At 41.0% G+C, this 24,159-nt stretch overlaps 1 protein-coding gene across 6 annotated transcripts in view; it reads left to right on the top strand.

Moving 5' to 3' along the window:
* The window catches only part of NEK11 (NIMA related kinase 11), a 219,149-nt gene that overhangs the window by 119,403 nt on the left and 75,587 nt on the right, over nucleotides 1-24,159 (top strand). The gene's annotated exons all lie outside the window — the stretch shown is intronic.

The following is a 24,159-nucleotide window of genomic DNA, read 5'->3' as shown; positions in this document are numbered from 1 at the left end:
AATTTTATCTTATTGTGGGAAGAACTCTTCCCAGGAGATCCACGCTCTTAGGACATCTTCAGTGTGCAGTGTGGTGTTGTTGATTACGGGTAATGTTACGCGGCAGGTCTCCAGAACTTACTGGTCCTGCTGAACTGAAACTTGGTGCCCACTAATGCTCCCCAGTTCCTCCTCCCCCAGCTCTTGGCGACCACCATTCCATTCTTGGATTCTGTGAACTTAAGTAGTTTATTTTATTTTTTTATTTTATTTAAATTTTTTTCATTGAAGTATGGTTAGTTTACAATGTTGTTTCAGTGTCTGGTGTACAGCATAATAGTTCAGCCATCCATGTACATACATATATTCCTTTTCATATTCTTTTTCATTATAGGCTACTACAAGATAGTGAATATAGTTCCCTTTGCTGTACAGTAGGACCTTGTTGTTTATCTATTTTATATATAGTAGGTAGTATCTTCTAATCTTGAACTTCCAGTTTATCCTTTCCCACCTCTTCCCCCCCGCCCCCAGTAACCATGAGTTTGTTTTCTATGTGAGTCTGTTTCTATTTTGTAAATAAGTTCATTTGTCTTTTTTTAGATTCCATATGTAAGTGATATCATATGGTATTTGTAACTTGAGTGTTTTAGAAACCTCAGATAAATGGAATCACACAAGGCTTGTCCTCCTGGGACTGGCTTGTCTCACTTAGCATAATGTCCTCAAGGTTTATCGATACTGTCACGTATTATGAAAATTAACTGTATTTCCCAAAATTAAAAAAAATTTATTGAGAAGGGAGAAATTGCTTTACATTATTTACAGTTTTTAAAAGGTAATTGGCTTGGTAGATGGCAGCTGGGTTCTCACCTCTGCTTTGCATTTAGACCACTGTGATGCTGCATGTTATCTTGTGTCTGGAAAGCGCCACACAGCTTCATGAGCATCCAGATGAGAGTGGAAAAGGGACATAACATCTTGGTATTGTTAAGACATTAGTTTACATCTTGGAGTCCCTTGAAAAGGTCTCAGGGACTCCCAGGGTCCCTGGACCACTCTGCGAGGACTGAACTCATCTAGGCATCAAGGGAGACACTGAAAAAGCCAGCATTAAATATTCCTAGATATCATGAATAATTTCTCCATTTGTACTGCCCTGTTAAATAAATTTTTAATAAACTAGAAAAAAAGATAATGAAGCAGCAGGAGCCCCTTTCCTGAACAGGGTGCTCTAAGGTAAAAGCCCTACTCTATTTGAATTGCATGGGTGTGAAGTCATTAATAAGCAGAAATAATGTTGCAGTGTTATTGTAATGGTCCTACTGAGGGGGTGCACTTTTATGCTTCAGTGGGCATCCCTCCGTGTGTGAGTGGATGCAGGATCTTGCCGCTGTCCTGAGGGCCCCCTTGGGGCCAGCTGTGTGCTGCAGGCGCTTGCTCTGTTGCCTCCTTCCTGCAGAGAGGCTGTGGGTCTCTAACCCAGGCACCCAGCCCCCTAGGCAAGCAGTTTTCCATCACTGAGGAATCCCAAATATGATGCAAATTGTCTGATTAATTATTTTGTGTTACTCTTCAACTTTTCAGAAAAATAGCCCTTTGAGAGCCATAGCATCAGCAAATGCAGTCAGTGCTTTAGAGCAGGTTGGGTCCAGCTTTCACAGTCCTGGAGATAAAACCTCCAACACTGGGAGGCGTGGTGACAGTGAAATGTGCCCTTTCCCTGGTGACATGGGATTTCAGAGCAGACCTTCTGATGGATTTTTCTATGTCAGCACTGATAAATTACTCATATAGCTGTCTCTGTTTTAGTTTATCTGGTTATATTCTTAAATGAATAAAATCCTATTTTGTTTTATTTTCTCTTGGGAAGATATAAAATTAATTTTACTTGAATGGCCTGTGAAAACTTAGGTGCATTTGACAAAGGTACTTAATGTACTGACAGGATGAACACAGTTCTAGTTTTCTAGTTGAATATACAGCAGAAGCACTGCTGGGCCCAGATTTGTATTTCTACATATTCACCTCATCCATTGTCAAGATTTATTAGGTCCTATAGGTTTTCTTGGGGCTTTTCAATAGGATCCTATTAATTCAGAATCTAAGTCAGAAATGCATAGTATTTTCTCAGTGTAACACTGATCATTTCCTCCTCCTCATGTTTAAAATAATCATTTTCATTTTATTGAGTGAAACAATACAATACTTAGGCTATTTACATTGTAAAACTTGTAATAAATTATCTTTTCTAGTTAAATATTTTGGTAATAATTGTCACACCATTTTAACTGTGAATTTTGCTTGTGTGTGTGTGTGTGTGTTTTTTAAAGGAAGGTACTGAGGATTGAACCCAGGAGCTCATGCATGCTAAGCACGCTCTGTTCCACTGAGCTTGCTGGTGTTTTAAGTTGAGCTGTATAATTGATTACATAGGAGAGGCCACAATGATTTATAAAATGCAGAATATATCTTCCTTTTTTATTTCTCTAAGAAATTTTCATCCTACCTAGGATCATGCAAATGGATGCATCCTCTCAACTTTGTTTTTACATGATAAACATAGATCAGGGAGGGTGCATAGTAGGGTGAGAAATTGGGAGATACAGAGTAAGAAGACCTGAGGTTGAGTCCAGCCTTCCCCCGCCAGCTGGGTGACAGGAGACGAGTCGCTAGCTTTACCAAGTCTCAGCACTGTCGTCTGTAACATGGGGCACGGGGCTCCATTACCGGCAGCCCTGCAGCTGCCAGGTGTTCGCAGCCGCACCTCACCGGAAGTGCCATGCTTCCTCCCGTGCGGCTTCCGCTACTGAAGCGCGTTCTGCGTGGCTGCCCAGATGCTCTTCTGAAAGTGTCTGTCAGTTTGTCATGGCTTGCTTAAACCCTCCTACGGCTTCCTATTGTGTTTCTGTACAAAATAGGAATCTTTCGCATGGCCTAGGGGCCCCTGCTTACTTCTTTCCCGCTTCCCCCAGCCTCACCAGGGTCACACCCCATCTCACTCCTGTTAGGGTGACCCACCATCCCAGGTGGCCTGGGCCTCTCTCGACCTTAGCCCTGAACGCGGGATGGTCAGCCACCCTGTTGCTAGTCCAGCTGCCCTGGCCATCTTCTTGGTTTCTGGGTGCGCCCACATCATTCTCACCTCAGAGCCTTTGCACTTGATGTTTCTCCTGGAAGCCACGAAGTGTTTTCTCATGGTGTACTTGGCTCTTGCCTATTCTTCCATCAGGCCTTTATTTAAATGTCATATTCTCAGAGAATCCTCCCCTGAGCCACAGGTGTAAATTAGCTCCTGTGAGAGAATAGAATATGTACGCTGACCTCTGCCCACGGTTCCTGGCACAGCACTCCTGACAGCCTTGGAACTTCCTGAGTGATACAAGCGCTAACAGCATCTTTCATTCTAATATTTGCTCTAATATTTGCCTGGTTCCGGACACTGAGCTCCCAAATCCCTGGGTATTCCCTGGGGGACAGAAATGTCTTTTGTTCTAATGAGGTGACTCTGGGTGGGCTCCTGGGTGGAGATGGTCACCAGGAAGAACAAGCCTTGGTTAGAAGCTCAGAGCTTTCAGCCCTGCCACCATTCTCCAGAGAGGGAAGTGGGGCTGGAAATAGAGCTAATGAGATCAGTTATGCTTATGTGTTGAAGCCTCCATAGAAATCCCAAAAGTATGGGGTTTGGAGATGTTCCAAGTTGGTGCTGGGAGATTTGGGCATCCAGAGAGGTATGGAAGTTCTACCCGCTTCCCACATTCCTTGCCCTACAATCTCTTCCATCTGGTTGTTCATCTGTGCCCTTTATCACATCCTTTTATAATAAACTGGTACATGTAAGTAAATGTTTCCCTAAGTTCTGAGAACCAATTTAGCGAATTATTGAACCTAAGGAGGGAGTCAAGGGAACTCAGATTTATAACTGCTTGGTCAGATGTACAGGTGATGACATGCACTTATGCTTGGCATCTGAAGTGAGTGGGGATGGGATCAAGCAATCCTGTGGGACTGAACCCTTAACCTGTGAGATCTGATGTTGTTTCCAGGTAAATAGTATCAGAATTGAGTTAAAGTGTAGGATGCCCAACTGGTGTCACAGAATTGCTTGGTGGGAAAAAACCTGCCATACATTTGGTGACCAGAAGTCTCAGAAGTGTTCTGTGTGAGTAGTAAAGGAGAAACACAAGGGAAGTGAGTTTTTCCTATGCAATCCCATGTGTTATTCTCACTTATATTAGCACCCAAAGACTGCTACATACAGCTGTGCCTCTGTGCAAGGCATAACATCAGGGATCCCCAAAGACTATGATGTGCATGGTGCTCTCTGGAGTTGTATAGTGAGCTGATCTGGAATCCTGTTCTTTTCATGTATAGCACCTTTAACAGTTGTAATATGTATAATATCTACAAGTGTAAATAAATATGAAGTTTATATGAAATATGAGTATATAGGAAATTTAGATGCATACACATATATACAGATATAAATATATATATTTTTATCCACTCTTTTGGCTTCTAAGCTTCATGAGAGTAGGGGCACTGTCAGTTTTGCTAATTTTTATACCCAGTAACTACCACAGTTAGTGACTTGTAAAATATGCTTAGTAAATACTAGCTTAATGAATGAATGGGAACACATTTCATATGAATGTGGTGGTTATTACATGAAGTAATATTTTGAAAGCTCTTTGTAAGTTGAAATGATTATTTCTTTATAATAAATAGTAAGTAGAATATTTCCATAAAAATATTTAGTTTTTACTGTGATGTAAAACTCTTCAGTGTTTTTGCAAAAACCTTATAGGCAGTCCTTTAGACTTCCCAGAGAGATGCAACAATAACAGGATGGATCAATAGAGCAAAAGAATCCAGAAACTTGCCTAAATATGTGAGTTTAGTACATGAAAATGGCATTGGTCTATTTAGTGAAGAAAGAAAATATATTTAAATAAGTGGTCATGAAACAATTGTATATGAGTTTGAAAAAAATTAGATTCCTACCTTATACAACCCACAAAAGTAAGTTATAGTGGATTAAAGTTTTAAATGTATAAAACATTAAACAAAGAAGAAAATATTAGAGAATAATTTCATAATCTTGGAGTAAGAAATTTCTGATAATTATGAAATAAACCAGAAAGCATAAAAGACATACAGATTTGCCTATATAAAAACACAAAAACTTCTATATAGTGAAAGATGTAATAAATAAAATTAAAAGACAAATGAGAAATAAATTAAGAAGATTTTTCTAGTTCTTATTATGTATATGATCTATAGTATATAAAAATACATGATATATGTCTATTTCTGTTTCAATTTATAAATCAATAAGAAAAGGAAAAATAACCCAGTAGAAAAATGAGCAAGGGAGGAGCACCTAAATAAATGAAACAAATACTAACAGACATAAAGGGAGAAATTGTCAGGAATACAATACTATTAGGAGACTTTAACATTGCACTGACAATAATGGACAGATCTTCCAGACTGAAAATCAATAAGGCAACAGAGATCCAAACTGACACAGTAGAACAGTTGGACTTAATTGATATCTGCAGGACACTACATCCAAAAAAACCAGAATACACATTCTTTTCAAGCACTCATGGAACATTCTCTAGGATAGACAACACAGTAGGGTACAAAACATCCTCACCAAATTTATTATTTCAAGCATCTTTTTTGACCTCAGTGTCATGAAACTAGAAATCAACCACAGGAAGAAAAATGGGGGAAAAAATCACAGAGACTAAACAACATGCTACTAAAAAACCACTGGTTCAACCATGAAATCAAAGAGGAAATCAGAAAATACCTTGAGACAAACAACAATGAAAACATAACCTTACAAAATCTGGAGGATGCAGCAAAAAGCAGTTCTAAGAGGGAATTTTATAGCAATACAGTCCTTCCTCAGAAAAAAGAAAAATCTCAAATAAGCAACCTAACCCACCACCTAAGAAAATGAGAAAAAGAACAAATAAAATCCAAAGTCAGCAGAAGGAAGGACATACTTAAGATCACAGAGGAAATAAATAAAATAGAGGTCAAAAAACATAGAAAAAAATCAGTTAAATCAGACCGAGTTTTTTGAAAGGATAAGCAAGATTGACAAACCTCTAGCCAGGCTCACCAAGAAGAAACGAGAGAGGACTCAAAAGAAAAAAAAAATGAAAGAGGAGAAATAACTAGCAATACTGCAGAAATTTAAAAAAATCATAAGAACATACTATGAACAGTTATATAACAACAAATTGGACAAACTAGAAGAAATGGACAAATTTCTAGAAACATACAGCCTGCCAAAACTGAGTTAAGAAGAAACAGATAATTTGAACAAGCTAATCACTAGAAGTGAAATAGAATCTATAGTAAAAACAAAACAAAACTCCCTGCAAATGAAGGTCCAGGATAACCTAGAGGAGATGGACAAGTTTCTGGAAATATACAGTCCACCAAGACTGAATCAAGAAGAAACTGACCACTTGAACAAACCAATCACTAGAAATGAAACCGAAATAGCAATAAAAAAATCTCCCTACAAATGAAAGTACAGGACCAGAAGGCTTCACCGGGGAATTCTGCGAAACATACAAAGAACTTATACCAGTCCTTCTCAAACTATTCCAAAAGATCGAACAGGAGGGAACACTCCCAAACTCATTCTGTGAAGCCACCATCACCCTGATAACCAAAATCAGAAAAAGACATTATAGAAAAAGAAAATTATAGACCAATATCTTTGATGAATATAGATGCAAAAATCCTCAACGAAGTATTAGCAAATTGACTCCAACAGTACATAGAAAGGATCATATCCTATGATCACATTGGATTTTTTTCCAGGACCTCAAGAATGGTTCAACATACGAAAATCAACCAATGCAATACATTACATCAACAAAAGAAAAGACAAAAACCGCATGATCACCTCAGTATACGCAGGAAAAGCATTTGATAAAATTCAACATCCATTCTTGATAAAAACTAGCACCTAAGTGGGTATGGAGGGAATATATCCCAACATAATAAAAGCCATTTATGACAAACCCACAGCCAGTATTATTCTTAACAGTGAAAAGCTGAAAGCCATCCTGCTAAATTCTGGGACAAGACAAGAATGCCCACTTTCACCACGTCTATTCAGTGTAGTCTTGGAAGTCCTGGCCACCTCAGTCAGACAAGGAGAAGAAATAAAAGATCCAAATCAGGAGGGAAGAAGTAAAATTGTCATTACATGCAAATGACCTGATATTCTATATAGAAAACCCTACAGACTCCACACAAAAACAACTAGAACTAATGAATTCAGCAAAGTAGCAGGATACAAGATTAATATGCAGAAATCTCTTGCATTTCTTCACACCAACAATGAAATATCAGAAAGAGAAAGTTAAAAAAAAATCCCTTTTAAAATCACATCCAAAAAAAATGCCTAGGAATAAACCTAATCAAGAAAATGAAGGACCTATATGGTTAAAACTATAAAACATTGATAAAAGAAATTAAACATGATGCAATGAAATGGAAAGATATCCCATGATCTTGGATTGAAAAAATTAATATTGTTAAAATGGCCATATTACCCCCAAGCAATCTACAGATTTAATGTGTTCCCTATCAAATTACCCAGGACATTTTTCACAGAACTAGAACAAATAATCCTAAAATTTCTATGGAATCACAAAAGACCCAGAATTGCCAAAGCAATACTGGAGAAAAAGAATGAAGCTGGAGGAATAACCCTCCCAGACTTCCAACAACACTGCAGAGCCACAGTAATCAAAACAGTGTGGTATTAGCACAAAAACAGACATATGGATCAACAGAACAGAATGGAGAGCCCAGAAATAAACCCATACACTTATGGGCAATTAATCTTTGACAAAGGAAGCAAGAATATACAATGGAGAAAAGATACTCTCTTCAGCAAGTAGTGTTGTGAAAGTTGGACAGCTGCATGTAAATCAGTGAAATTAGAACACTCCCTCACACCCTCCACAAAAATAAACTGAAATGGCTTAAAGACTTAAACATAAAACAGGATACCATAAATCTCCTAGAATAGAACATAGGCAAAACATTCTGTGATATAAATTGTATCAATGTTCTCCTAGGTCAGTCTCCCAAGGCAACAGAAATAAAGCAAAAATAAACAAATGGTACCTAATTAAACTTAAAAGATTTTGCACAGCAAAGAAAACCATAAACAAAATAAAAAGATGGGAGAGGGTGGGTATAGCTCAGTGTGCTTAGCATGTATGAGGTCCTGGATTCAATCCCCAGAACTTCCACTAAGAAGAAAGAAAGAGAGAAAGAGAGAAAGAGAGAAAGAGAGAAAGAGAGAGAGAAAGAGAGAAAAGAAAGAAAGAAAGAAAGAAAGAAAGAAAGAAAGAAAGAAAGAAAGAAAGAAAGAAAGAAAGAAAGAAAGAAAGAAAGAAAGAAAGAAAGAAAGAAAGAAAGAAAGGAAGAAAGAAAGAAAGAAAGAAAGAAAAGAAAGAAAAGAAAGAAAGCTTACTGAATAGGAGAACATATTTGCAAGCAATGCAATCAATAAGGAGTTAATTTCCAAAATATACAAACAGCTCGTACAACTCAATATTAAAAAACAAAAACAAAAACAAGACAACCCAATCCAAAACATGGGCAGAAGACCTAAATAGACATTTTTCCAAAGAAGACATATAGATGGCCAATAGGCACATGAAAAATGCTCAAAATTGCTAATTATTAGAGAAATGCAAATCAAAACCATAATGAGGTATCACCTCAGGCCAGTCAGAATGGCTATCATTAGAGTCTACAAATAATATTGGGGTGCAGGTGTCATTTTGGAGTAGGGTTCCTTCTGGATACATGCCCAGGAGTGGGATTCCTGGGTCATATGGTAAGTCTATTCCTAGTCTTTGGAGGAATCTCCATACTGTTTTCCACAGTGGCTGCACCAAACTACATTCCCACCAGCAGTGTAGGAGGGTTCCCCTTTTCTCCACAGCCTCTCCAGCATTTGTCATTTGTGGATTTTTGAATGATGTCCATTCTGACTGGTGTGAGGTGATACCTCATTGTAGTTTTGATTTGCATTTCTCTGATAATCAGTGATATGGAGCATTTTTTGATGTGCCTATTGATCATTTGTATGTCTTCCTTGGAGAATTGCTTGTTTAGTTCTTCTGCCCATTTTTGGATTGGGTTGTTTGTTTGTTTCTTATTAAGTCGTATGAGCTGCTTATATATTCTAGAGATCAAGCCTTTGTTGGTTTCATTTGCAAAAATTTTCTCCCATTCCTTAGGTTGTCATTTCGTTTTACTTATGGTTTCCTTTGCTGTGCAGAAGCTTGTAAGTTTCATTAGGTCCCATTTGTTTATTCTTGCTTTTATTTCTATTGCTTGAGTAGACTGTTCTAGATGTTCATAGCAGCATTATTTATAATAGCCAAGGCATGGAAACAGCCTAAATGTCCATCAACAGATGACTGAGAAAGAAGATGTGGTATGTTTGTACAATGGAATACTATTCAGCCATAAAACCCGACAACATAACGCCATTTGTAGCAACTTAGATGCTCCTGGAAAATGTCATTCTAAGTGAAGTAAGCCAGAAAGGGAAAGAAAAATACCATATGAGATCGCTCATATGTGGCATCTAAAATTAAAAACAAAAAAGCAAACAAACAAAACATAAATCCAAAACAGAAATAGACTCATAGACATAGAATACAAACTTGTGCTTGCCAAGGGGGCAGGGAGTGGGAAAGGATAGACTGGGATTTCAAAATGTAGAATACATAAACAAGATTATGCTGTATAGCATAGGGAAATATATACAAGATCTCATGGTAGCTCACAGAGAAAAAAATGTGACAACGAATATATATATGTTCATGTATAACCGAAAAATTGTGTTCTACACTGGAATTTGACATAACATTGTAAAATTATTATAAATCAATAAAAAATGTTTTTAAAAAGTCTACAAATAATAAATGCCAGAGAGGGTGTGGAGAAAAAGGAACCTTCCCACATTGTTGGTGAGAATGTAAATTGGTGCTACTGTGGAAAACAGTGCAGAGGTTCCTTTAAAAAGTAAAAATGGGGATACCATTTGATCCAGCAATCCTGCTATTAGGCATATATCCAGAAAAGACAAAAACTCTAATTTTAGAAGATACATGCGCCCCAGTGTTCATAGAAGCACTATTTACAATAGCTAAGACATGGAAATAACCTAAATTCCATTAACAGATGACTTCACAAAGAAGTTGTGCTATATTTATACAATGGATACTACTCACCCATGAAAAAGAATCAAATAATGCCATTTGCAGCAACATGGATGGAGTGGAGATTGTCATTCTAAGTGAAGTAAGCCAGAAAGAGAAAGAAAGATACCATATGATATCACTGATCTGTGGAATCCAAAAAAAGAAAACAAAAGACACTAATGAACTTATCTGCAAAAAAGAAACAGACTTGCAGACATAGTAAACAATCTCATGGTTACCAGGGGAAAGGAGGTGGGGAGGGATAAATTTAGAAGTTCAAGATTTGCAAATATTAACTACTGTATATAAAAATAGGTAAAAAACAGATTTCTTCTGTATAGCACAGGGAACTATATTCAATATATTGTAACAACCTTTAATGAAAAAAAAACATGAAAATGAATATATGTATGTATATGTATGACTGGGACATTATGCTGTACACCAGAAATTGACACATTAAACCTGACTATACTTCAATAAAAAAATTAAATTTAAAAAGGAAGATGTAGTGTATATATACAATGGAATACTACTCAGAAATAAAAAACAGTAAAATATTGCAGCAACATGGATGGACCTAGAGAATATTGTTCAAAGTGAAGTAAGTCAGACAGCAAAAGACAAATGTTATAAGATATCACTTATATGTGGAATCTAAAAAATAATACAAATGAATCTATATATAAAACAGAAAGAGACTCAGACATAGAAAACAAACTTATGATTACCAAAGGAGAAAATGGGGGTGAGGGATGAATTAGGAGTATGGATTAACAGACACAAACTACTCTACCTAAAATAGATAAGCAACAAGGATTTACTTTATAACACAGGGAACAATATTCAATATCTTGTAATAACCTGTAATGGAAAGTAATCTCAAAATTATATATATAATTGAATCATTTTGCTGTATGTTTAAAACTAACACAATATTGTAAATCAATTATAGTTCAATTTAAAAAAAGAAAATGAGCAAGCAAAATTACCAAACAATTTCATGAAGACCTGCCACAAATGGCTAATAAGAAGGATTCCACTTAAATAATTATTAAATAAATAAAAATTAAAACTATAATGTCACTTCATAAAACAGGCAAAGATTTACAAGATTGAGAATATGCAATGTTAACAAAGGTGTGGGGGGAGAAAAGGATTTTTTGATACATTGTTCATAACATGTCATGATAGTTTTGAAGAAATACTTTATAACATCTTCAAAAGAATTAATATTTTTATTCAACAATTTAGAAAATTGTGTGTGAAGTACTGTTCTAGATGTTGAGGATACATCTAGATGTTTAAAAAATGTACATCATAGAATGTAAATAGAACTCTAGAAGTTAGAAAATAAATTTTTTTAATAGAAATGAGATATAGTTATAAAACACAATGGAGTTCTACTTCTGATAATGCAGGCTGGGTAATACCAACAGGTGTTCACTAGACTAGACATACATGTACTCCCAGAGACTTGACATACTGGAGTTATCTGACATAGACTATAAAATAATGATTCTTCCTATGTTTAAATAAATAAGCAACAACTAAAAGCTTGAATATATTTACAGTAAATAAGAAATTATAATATATACTGTATTTCCATATAGCCTATTGGAAAAAAGAACCAAATAGAATTTATAGAAGTGAAAAATACTATACATTGAGATTAAGAACTCATTGAATGGATTTAATAGCAGGTCAGACACAGTTGAAGCAGAAATTACTGAATGGAAAGAAAGATCAGAGACATTACAGGATTAACTCAGGAAATGAAAATTAAATCCTCTGGGATACCACTACATACCACTCAGATGGACAAAAATTTTAAAGTTTGACAATACAAAGTGTTGTCAGGGATATGAAACTGCAAGGACAAGTTACATTTCTATGATTGGGAGTGTAGATTGGTGCTTCGTCTTTGAAAACTAGCTCTTGCATCATCTAATAAAAATGAGAATATGCACAGCCTGTGGCTCAGCAGTTTCATTCCTGGGTGTGTTCCTTCTAAACATACATGCGTGTGTACAACAGGAGACATACACAAGAATGCTGTAACAAACAGCCCCAAACTAGAAAGTGTGAATGTTTAATAATAGTATAACAAATTGTTGTATATTTATACGATGGGATGCTATAAGGCAATGAAAATAAACAGATTCAGCTGTTTGTAACAATACAGATAAATCTTGTAAATATAATATAACTAAAAGGAACAAAACCCCAAAGAATCCCTGAAGTATAATTATTTTTACATAACCATCAAAACCAGATAAATCAAACTGTATCATTTAGGAATTACATAAAGTTTAGAAACTGTAAAGAAAGCAAGGCAGTTATTACCATAAACATTCTTTTTTAAAAAAGAAGGTTATTTCTAGGGTGAAGAGCAGTGTTTTAACCAGGAAGGGATATGGAATATATGAATGTGGGTGGTATTTCTGGGGTACTGGTTAATTCTAAATTTCATGACCTAGATAGTAGTTCACAAGTCTTTGCTTTATATTTATTCGCTATATTGCATGTTTATGGTTTGGTTCAGGAAGTAACATCTTAGTAGGGACTTGAATGAAATGAGAGAGCAAACCAGGCACGGATCTGGGAGAAGTGGTCTCCCTGATTGGAATGCTCATATCCTTGACCCGGAATTTTACTTGTAGTTGTTTATCCTCCAGAAATACCCCTACGGGTTTGCAAAGTCATATGCTTGTTGTAACATTGTTTAGAGTGTGCAAGTAATTTTGGATTGAGAGCTTATCTTCAGCGGGGATTTTTCCCAGAGCAAACGCTGAATGTCAGGTTGTAGAAGTGTCCCTCCAGAGTCGTTTCTATTTTTTCTGGCCGGCATCTTGTATAATTGTGGCACACCAACGTCATGTTAATGGCTCAGGAAATCCTACAACACATGAGTATAAATTTCACTCTTAAACACGATTTATGCTTGAGGTTTTAATTTCTCCAGTCTGTTTGTCTTCCCCAAAGCCCTGGATGGGGCAGAGCTTTCTGGCAGCTCCCCGAGCCTATACCTGAGGAGAGCTGGAAGTGCCTAGGGATACACACCTGGAGGCAGCCTTTTTACGACTACTGTGTGCAAGAGTGTGCACACTCCAGTGTCTCTGCCAGTTGTCTCTAGCTCCGGGGGGTTGAGCCAAGGTTACCCCTTAAGGGACTCTGCTCACTGCTGCCCCCTCACAGGGCTCCTGCCCCTCCGTGACCCACCTCCCACCCTGCCAGGCTCTCCTGGGAGCCCTTCCTAACAAATAACCTTGTCAGAAATCCTCGTCTCAGAGTCTGTTTCTCAGGAAACCACCTGGTTTTTTAAAAAGTTGGAAGTAATTCCTGACTATTGTAAGAGATCTGCTGGAGTTTTTCTCATCAGTTTTTGCTGAATTAAGCTTTTCTAAAAATTCATTCCTGTGATTTTTATTGGTCTTCTGTGTTTGTCACACGATGACCATTCGACTCACTGCACCAGTAACTGATAAGGAAACTGGTTTTAAGGAATCCCTTAAAAGTGCCTTTTGTGTGGGCACCTACTTTCTGTGCGATCCTGGTACAGCAGAGAGGACCACACCCCCGGGAGGGCGCCTTGCACAGGCCTCACTCTGCAGGGAGGCCCGTTCCCCTGGGGCCGTTCATGGTGGGCATCGGTGTTCTAACCCAGTCAGTCAGGCTCACTAGAGAGCTTTGAAAACTCCAAACGAAGTGACGATGACAGGATTTTCTGCAAATGACAGCAGAGAGAAGTCCACCAGAGGGCTGTAGACTGCTCACCATGAACACTGAGAGACCAAGGTGGCAGGAGATTCTGGTTTCTCTCTAAGTAACTGGTCCGCAAGTCAACCTTTAAGTGCTGAGGTGTCCCTCAGTACTGGAAGTGGCCTGGAGTTCTACTGTTTGGGACTTCTGTAACCTGAGGGGAAGATCTGAGTTCTCTTTGTCAACTTCAGTCACCCTCTGTCAGAATCCAGGTTGGAAAAGAGCCCTCCTGTTAGATCCTGTGATGGTTAATTTTATGTGTCAACTTGGCAAGGCTGTGTGCCCAGGTGTTTGGTCCGACACCAGTCTAGATATTGGCTGAGGTGTTTTTTAGATGTGATTAACATCAAATCAGTGGGCTTTGAGGAAAGCAGATTACCCTCCACAATGCGGGTGAGTGTCATGCAGTCAGCTGAAGGCCTTAGGAGAGCAGACTGAAGTCTCCTGAGGAAGATGGAACCGTCTCTAGACAGCCTTACACTCAAGACTGCAGTATTAACTCTCTCCTACATCTCCAGCCTGAGAGCCTGTCCTGCAGGTTTTGGATTTGCCATGCCATAACTGTGAGAGCCAATTACTTAAAATGAATCTGCCTCTCTGTCTCTCTCTGTCTCTGTCTCTTTCTCTCTGTGTATGTGTCTGCGTGTGTGTGTGTAGTTACTGATACGCGTGTGTGTGCACACACACACACATCCTATTGGTTCTATTTCCCTGGAAAAGTCTGACTAAGACAGATTTCATTCAATGTCCCTGATCAGAGACCCTCATTCTGGACATTTCTTTGTTTAGTCGGTTCTTGCTCACTTTCGTGTAAGTTACAGCGCATGTTAGTTTTGTGGTATTTTTCTCCCCATAAGTTATGTGAATTCCTTAGAATTCTAGCAACATGCTGTGATGCTGAAAATAATTACATACTTTCTCCCCTAGATATGATTTCAACCATTTGGAGGACAGTTTGAAATTTCAGTAGGATCTGACTATTTAAGTCCATATTTGTCCTAATGATGAGCCAAATCTTGTTACATGTGTGTTTTTCTATTTAGTCTTTTAAAGGTACAGGTATCACCAACTTGGATATTAGGAGAATGTTGCGGTGTAAAGCCTGTCACTGATTAAGTCTGTAACCTCAATAGGACAACCCAGCTATTTATACATGAAGATAAGAATGAATATTTTCCTCAAAAAACGAAAGAAAGGCTAAACTTCTAGGTAATTTTTCATGGCCAGCCTCCAAGACAAGATTCTTGCTTCCTGGTTATCATGCCCCCGTATGGTCCCCTCCCTCATGGAATAGGACCAACCTGTGTTGCCTAGACAATGGTGTGCAAATTGGAGAGTGTGTCATCCACAGCCAGGTAGCAAAAGATAGAAGATAGTGCAGCTCTGCCTTGCTCTTTGGGCTGTGCCCTCTGGGGGAAGCCAGCTGCCATGTTGTGGGGACACCCAGGCTGCCCTGGGGAGAGGTCCGTGTGCAGGGATGGGGTCTCCTGCCAGGAGCCACGTGGGAGCTTAGGGTTAGATATTCCCGTCTCCATTAAGCCTGCCTATGACTATCGCCCCAGATGACTTTTTTTTTTTCAATTGAAATAGAGTTGATTGACAATGTTGTGTTAGTTTCTGGTGTACAGCATAGTGATTCAGTTATGTATATTCTTTTTCAGGTTCGTTTTCATTGCAGGTTATTATAAGATATTGAGGATAGTTCCCTGTGCTGTATAGAAGGACTTTGTTGTTTATTTTATATATAGTAGTGTGTATCCATTAATCCCAAACTCCTATTTATCCCTCCCTCATTTCCTCGTTGGTAACCATAAGTTTGTTTTTTATGTCTGTGAGTCTCTTTCTGTTTTGTAAATAAGTTTATATCTTTTTTAGATTCCATACTTAAATGATTGTATAATATTTGTCTTTCTCTGTCTGACTTATTTCACAGAGTATAATACCATCCAGGTCCATCTATCTTGCTGCAAATGGCATTATTTTATTTTTTTCTTTAGCTGAGTAGTATCCCATTGTATAAATATACCACAGCTTCTTTATCCAGTCATCTGTCGATGGACATTTAGGCTGCTTCCATGTCTTGGCTGTTGTAAATAGTACTGCTGTGAACATTGGGGTATATGTATCTTTTTGAATTAGAGTTTTCTCCAGATATAGCCCAGGATTGGCAGTTTCCTGACTGCCTCCAGCTGGACAGTTAACAGAGGGTGCTGCCAATGGGAAACAAATATTTTCCAAGAGAAAGGAGGTAGAAAAGAGAAATTACAACTCCAGGATTTCATTGGAGAGGAAATCATGTTTGACTCACATGGTGTCCTCTCTGTCAACAAGCAAATTGCTAGATGCGTTCAGAAGGGCCCCAGCCTCTGTTAAGGAGGAAATACAGCCAAGGGAAAATTGGAGAAAAGGCAGAGGCTTCGTTTTGACAGCATCTTAAAATCTTCAGCTTGGTAAAGTCTTAGCTATAATCTTCTGGACAAACACTTGGTGGCCCTCAGCACACAGACCCACCAATTAGAGTCCAGGCTTCATCAGGTTCCTGCGTGAGTCACTCCAGACCCACCAATCGGAGTCCACGCGTCATCAGGTGCCCTGCACAATTCCTGTACACACTGGTCTAGTCTGTTACTCCATGTCATACATTTGTAACCCTTAGAGCAGGAAAACAACCTGAAATCAGCTAGTTCAGGCTCCTGCTTTGAGTTATTAGTATCTGCATTTTACAGATGAGACACCTAAGACCCAGGGAACTTAAGCCCGTTGCCTAAGGTTACAGAACTCAATGCTTTCTGCCACAAACGGCATCCAGCCATAGGAACCAGCCTTTCCTGGGCCTCTGTTCAGTCTCCCTATCTTTCCCCTTGGAGACAGTGGATTTCCTGGCCTCTATTCATTTCTCTGAATCTGGTGGGAAAAAGACAAACTTTACCTAGTTATTTTGGCTTTTGCACTTCAAACCAGAAAATAAAGTTTCTGAGAAATGTTATAGTTTTGCCGAAGGGAGAAACAGCTTGACACCCAGAATAAAAACATAGACTTCGGAGCTTGAGGGAGACCTACTTCCAAGTGGATCATAGAGCTTATTTCTTTTGTGTGTGTGTGTGTGTGTGTGTGTGCGCGTGTGTGTGCGCGTGTGTGAAGCGGGGAGCCCTTTTGGTGCACTTGATCAAATTGAGTGATGTCACTCGAAAAAAAATGTACAGCAGAACCTGCTGTCCTATATACATACACAAATATAAAGGCACTGTGCTGTACTTAATTTAGTCCTCCATACAGAAAGGGTCATGAATATGCATTTTGCCTAAGAAAATTACTTCTTTTCACAGCCTCATGTGTGATGCTGGAGGCACAGCTAATCAACATGCTAATTTTAGTCTTAGTTTTGAGAATTTATTTTCGAAAAGGTCACAGTATTGGTACTAACCTATAGCTTATCGTGTGGGAGAAGAAAGAATTAAAAAGATATAGAATCAAGTAATTGCTGCACTCCTGCCCCAAGAATATAAACGTGCTGTTTGTGTTTGAGGTTTAGTTCCACTTACAGCAAGTGATACGGTTAATAAGGCAAATGTAATCCCTGCTCTGTGGGGAAAGAAATGCCTGTCATGGGGGTCTGGGGGTCCACGAGCTGCCCTTCTCTGGGCGAATGGTGGGGGCTATTTAAGCTCCACTTGGGGACACTGTGTATAATAAGGTGGAAAGAGGCATCTTCCAGATGAGACGGTTTGGTTTGATAGGTCCTTTAATGTGGCTCTGGGGGTCGTGCAGATGAGGTCAAGGTTACAGTGGGATGGAGTCACTGCCCCTCCCTGCCGAGTCCAGGACTGTGAGTGGAGGGCCTCTGGGGCAGGTGGTTCCTCCTTCCTTTTCACAGGGTGGGGGTGTGTGGCCAGGGGAGGGGCAGAGTGGTGAAGGGACCCACATCCCAGAGCTTCAAAGAGATCTGGCCAAATTCAAACTGGAGGCTGCAGCCCAGCATGGCTGGGTATACAGAGGGAGGGCCCTCTAGAACAGTGCTGCCTGGGGGGCTTTCTGCAAGGATGGAAATGTTCCATAATCCTGTCACAGGAGGCTTTCAAGCACTTGAGATATGGCCAATGTGACTGAGTGACAGAACTGGTCATTTTAATTAATTTTAATTTTAATAGCCGCACGTATGTAATGGCTACCATACCGGGCAAGGCAGTTTTAGGAGGAAGACTCTCTAAAGCACAGAAGTTGGACAGCAAGAGCAGGCTCAGGGGGAAGTGTAGAGCCAGGTTGCAGAAGCCCTGGTCCTGATGTAAAGGTGCACGTGGGAACCATCTGGGAAGCATCAGAAAAGTAACGCTGCCTGGACCCAGCCCAGGCACGCAGTCAGAGCCCCTGTCGGTGCACACCTGTGACTGAGAGCCATCAGCTCATCTGCAGGAGAGGGCAGGTCTGGGGAAGTGGGTTGTAGCCAGATGACCAAAGGCCTGGGGTGCCAAGCTGACGGTGCCATACTCAGTTTTATCGGCAGTGGGGGAGCCGTTAATGGGGGAGACTGACATGGGGAGGGTCTACCACTGAGCTCTACCCTCCCGACCCCGTTCCCCTAAAATTTATATGTTGAAGTGCCAACCCTCAGTGCCTCAAAATGGGACTATATTTGAAGATAGGGTCTTTAAGGAGATGATGAAGTTAAATTGGGGCTGTTAGGGTGGGGCCCTAACCCAGTACGACGGGTGTCCTTATAAGAAGAGGAGATCAGGACACAGAGAGACACCAGTGCACAGAGGGCCAACCACTTACAAGCCAAGGAGAGGCCAGACCTGCCAGCACCTTGATCTTGGACGTCTAGCCTCAAGGACTGTGAGAAAATAAATTTCTGTTGTTTAAGCACCCCGGGCTGTGGCATTCCGTTGTGGCAAACCTTGCAGACCAGCACCCCCAGCAGCTGGGAGATGAGTGTGCCAGTTATATTTTGGGCTGTGTTTGGTAAGGAGCTTTGGGTGGGATGTCAATAGCTTTCACTACACCCACTAACAAATTGGAAACCTGTGACCAGAGAGGTGAAGTGGCCTGCCCAAGGTCACACAGGCAAGAAGCAATAGAGGCCAGATTTGAACCTTTGGCAGACTCTGCAGCTGATCCTCTTAGTCACTATGGATCGCCCTGCTGGAGGGAGGCAGGCTCTCTCAGAAGCAGCGGACGTCACCAGTTAACTTGGGCTTCTGTCTTTTAACCTGTTTGTCTCTGCCTTACACAAGGTGGGGCTCCCTGGGGAAACTGAGGCAGCTCAGCCTGGACACTGCACTTCACGGCGTTGTCTTTTACCCTGTTGTTCGGAGAGTGCTGTAGCACATTAATCACAGGTTTGCCCTACATATGAGAAGATGTCTTTATTTTAAATGTTTCTTATTTTAAAAAAAATTAGGCAACATTTTTCACACGCACAAATGCCGTTTTTAGGAAAATAAGGAATTCTGACACCTGCCTTGGCAGTGTGGTGACAACTGTTGTTATTCTGAGTGCTGCCACCCCCAGCTTGCACTGGGGGACCGTGGACTCGGGAGAGGCCACATCAAAGCCTAACGATGAAGTGGCTTGTTTGTTATGGCCTTTGGTGCTTTATGGCTCAGCGTAAGAAAGCCATTGCCCCCTTCAGAAACCCAGGACAGAGGAAATAAAAGAGGCTTTTCTGGGCAGCTGCCTGCTGGAGGTCCCACCTTATCCCTGCCCGCCCCACCGCAGCCACAATGAAGCGTACCCTGTCTTCGTGAAGAGTCTTTCTCCCATAGGGTGGATGGAGCGAGAGCCATTTAAAAAAGTATCTTGTGGATATTGCTGACTCCTTGGAGAAGAGGCAGAAAAGTGTGAGTGAGTCCGTTGGATTTCTCAAGTCACAGGTCATATGGTCTCCAAACCTGGGTCCTTTCGGACACTTTATTAGATATGCAGAGGGCGGCAGGGTGGTCTTGCCACTGGAGCAGAGTCTGGGCACCTGGACAAGGCCACAGTCACACTGGGTAATCTGAACCGAGTCCTTGAACTTGGCAGGCCTGTGGGATGTAGCTGGAGACAGCAGTGTGAGGAAGGCAAATGTTTCTGTTCGAAGTTATGACTCTATCTGAGATTTAAGTTCAAAGCATATGTTGGGGGGAAAGGGGGTTCTCAGGGAAAAAGATCCTCATCTCCCCCTCTTCCCCCACCCCTCCCAGAAATAAAGACGAGGAGGTTCTTGGCATGATGTGCCTGTGGTAGTTTGCGAGTCCTGATCTCTTAGAGATGTGGGCATTCATTTATTCAACAGGGAGTTGAGTGCCTGCTCCAAACAGCTTGGGGATACCATGGTGAACAGGACAGGCATGGCTCCTGCCCTCCAGGAACTTCCTGTCCACACTGGGCTAAGGTAGTGGTTCTCAGACTTAACATACATCAGGACCCCACCCCCAGAGGGCTTGTTAAATGTGCATTGCTGGACCCTCACCCCAGTTTCTGATTCAGTAGGTCTGTGAGCCCTGAGAATTTGCATTTTTAATAAGATCCCAAGTGACACTGTGACTGCTTTTCTGGGAACTACCCTTTGAAAACTGTTCTGCTCAGCTCCTTCCATGCATTTGCTCAAGGCAGATGGATGGTTCGAACCATTTAGGGTGATAGTGGGTGCATTGGCTGAGAAATTCCTTCCACATAACTGAATTCCTTTAAGGGAAATTTGGTTTTGCCTTTAGGCAAAGTTCTTATTTTATTGGCTCTTTTAAAAAAATTCAGTGCACTTCCTGATTCTTTTAAAAGTTTAATCTAAAGTTGAATCTGCAATGGTGGGCTCGGGGGCCACGGGAGTCAGTTTTAACAAGGCCTCCAGGTAATGCTGGTGCTACCTCCAGCTTGAGCACATCAGAGACAGGCTAGAGACAGCTGGGCTGAGTGTGAGGGCCCCGGCATTCAGTATTCCCAGCTCCCCTCAGATACTTTACCAGGATGACTAAGCTTCAAGTTTTCTATCTTAATCAGTCAAAAGTATGTCCCTTTTGCCTATCTCTCAGAGTGATGGAGAAGATAATCACAATTTTTATCTATGACATGGTTTGACCAGCAAAGATGAAAATTGCTAGCTAACCTTAAAAGAGCACAAATTCAGTGGGAAAAAGATAGAATAATTTACATTCTAGGCTGGTGTCTGCCTGCCATGCATACAGCTGTGTGCCTGTGGCTGGTTGTTAGCCTGTCTGAGTCTCGCTTTCATCATCTAGAAAATAAGATTTAAAAAATTGTCCTGGTCTAACTTGAACAATTGTTGCAATGATCAAATGGAATAATGGATACGAATGTGCTTTTGCAAACTGTGAAGTGCGGTGACCTTGGCCTGCTGACTCAGGGTTTTGATCTTCCCCGTCAGTAAAATGGAAACAGTCCCCTGTAACTCCACAGAGATTGTCAGTAGTTGAAGCAATGCCTGGCACAACAGTTTGAGCTCTTCTAAAGTTTATGTCTTCATTTTTTTGTCTGTAACATAGAAATGTTGTCATATATGTTTTATTTCAGTGCTTCTGTGTGGTAAGTATATGATGGTACTTTTATTCGAACTAGTCACATCCTGAAGCAGTGATGTTCAAATTGTGGCCGCAGCCAAGCAGCACCAGCATCCCCTGGGAACGTGTTAGAAATGCACTCTCGGGCTTCACCCCAGACCTGCTGGGTGAGCAGCTCTGGGTGGGCCCAGCCATCTGTGTTTTAACAAGCCCTGCAGGTGACCCTGATGCTCACTGGAGTCTTAGAGGAAGGGCCTTATCAGGATCCCAGCTGACGGGTCTGACCGAGAGCATCCTTTTCCTGGGACAGTGTAATTGCTTCTCTTTTTCCCCAATGTGGATTTGCAACAGCTGTGTCCGAGCTCAGGCAGCCACTGCTGGGTTCCTGCATGATCACGCTCTGTCACTGCCGCCCAGCAAGGGGGGATCTGGCGTGCCGCTTCGGGGCGTCTGCTGCACGGCCGGCTTCAGGGTGTGAGGAAATTAAAGCTATTTGTCACAGACCATTTCTCTTCCATGACAGGAGAAAGGAGCCGTAGCCTAACAAGGCCTCAAATTGGGCCAGGCTCCAAAAACCGCAGGGTTTGACAAACACAGCTTGAGCAGACTTACATTTCTTTAGACTTTGCCCTCTGACTATGCGCCCATCTCTGAGCTGCACCAAGTCCGTGGTGCTGGCTTAGGAAACACTGGGAAGGGGTTCGCCCAGCCTGTCTCCTGACTTAGGCACGTGGGGCAGGATGGCGCTTTCCTGGCCACTTCGCTCCTTCCCAGGAGGGGTCCTTGGTAAAGAGACCAAGGCTGGGCACAGAGAGCATGTTACGGGAGGTGGGACTCAATATTTAGCAAGAGAAAAGCTTGTGGGGTAGAGCGTTGGTGTGATCTGGCCCCCTGCCTGCTTTTGTAAATGAAGTTTTATCGGAACACAGCCACACTTCTTTGTTTATATATCATCTGTGTCTGCTTTAAGACTACAGAGTTGGGTAGTTGTGATGGGGACTGTAGAACCTCCAGACCCACCGTTTTTCTCTCCAGCCCTTTGCACAACAAGTGTGTTAACCCCTAGTGTCAAGGGTCCCTCAGGGCTGCTGGAGAGGGCCTGGGTGGAGCCAGTGGACTGCAAGGTGGGTGGGCAGAGAAGAGGGTGGGAGGTGCCCATGGTCCCTCAGGAGCCTGGCAGCAGGGGAGCAGAGGGAGGAGCCATTCCTCATCACCCATTTGAGTTGGGTACTACGTGGATTTTGAGAAGCAATTCTATTTAAAATACCATTAGAAATGTTAACCTGGTGTCTATTTGTGATTGTCTAATATTTATTATCTTCCTGATGTTGAGCATTACAGACAGGCAAAACTACACTATGTTAAATGTCAGTAACTCACATTTGTTGGGTACATACCACGTGCACAGCACTCAGCATCCTTTGTACTCTGTAATGGTCACAGCAGTCCTGTGGGATTGGTACTGTCATCCCCATTTTATAGATGAGAAAACTGACATGCAGAAAGTTTAAATAACACCTCATGTTTTGAAGCTGATGTTAAGAGTCTTGATTTAAATGCAGGTCTTTTTGATGCCAAAGCCAGCATTCTAAACCAGTGTTTTTCTTATTGGGAGCTAAGAAATCAGTATAGCAAGTGGCAACTCGGTTTTAAAAAAAATAGAATGCAAAATACCAGAGCGTGTCATACATAGGATGGGCAAATCTCGATGCATGAAACTTTTGTTTCAACTACAAAGATACTTATATATGTACACAAATGCAAGCACATTTCTGTGGACTGGGCAACAGTGGAAATGATATTTCTTACTCTGTCATAGTCAAATTTGAAAGCAGATATTCTTGCCTGAAGGTGGGGTGTAGAGAGAAAGAGGGAGGAAATACGAGAGAGTCAATGAATGACTGACTGTCAAGAACCTGGAGAGACTCAGGGAGAGTCGCAGGGGAGGCAGGAGAGGCAGGAAGGCAGGTGGCTCCATCCACCCAGCACTCAGCAAGCACGCGCCCCTACTTGAGGGCAAAACTGAAGACCTGAGTGTCCTCTGGGCAGACTTCGGCTTTTACATGCTTCTCTTGCCGCGATCCTTTTGTCACACTGAGTGGGAGTCAAATAAAGATTTTCATAAAACATGGCCCCCGTATACAAGTAATATATTCTATCTGGTGCTCAACTGAAATTAGCTGATCTGAAGGGAAAGCAGGCTGGATTGGAGTCACCAGGAGAAACTGCGAGATCCCCAGTGAGCCCCTCTCAAGGGATTGGCAAGGGCAGGTGTGAGTATGTGTGATTGTGTCTTTTGAACTGACCAGTTTTGATGCCATGGCACTTCCTCTTGTGTTACAGATAGCAGGGGATTTCTACATCCACTAAATATCTTATTTTTCAAGGGATTCTGGATTCCTTGAATGAAAAGTCCATTTTTACAGATGTGGAAACTGAGTGAACATTTGTATAAAGTTTCCCTGCATACGGATGCTTTTGTAAGAATCACACGATTGAATCTCCTTGGCTACCCTGTTAGGCTCCCCTTAGGTCAGCTTCACTGGAGAAGTTAGAGCTCAGCAAGTTCAAAGCCCTCACCTGAGTTTCTCATCGAACAAGTGGCAGAGCTAGATTCAGACTTCCCTTCTCTGACCCCAAATTCCGTATTT

The sequence above is a fragment of the Camelus dromedarius genome, chromosome 2 (assembly GCF_036321535.1).
Source record: "Camelus dromedarius isolate mCamDro1 chromosome 2, mCamDro1.pat, whole genome shotgun sequence".
NCBI classification, from domain to species: Eukaryota; Metazoa; Chordata; class Mammalia; order Artiodactyla; family Camelidae; genus Camelus; species Camelus dromedarius.
This window is presented reverse-complemented; position numbering and strand designations above follow the sequence as displayed.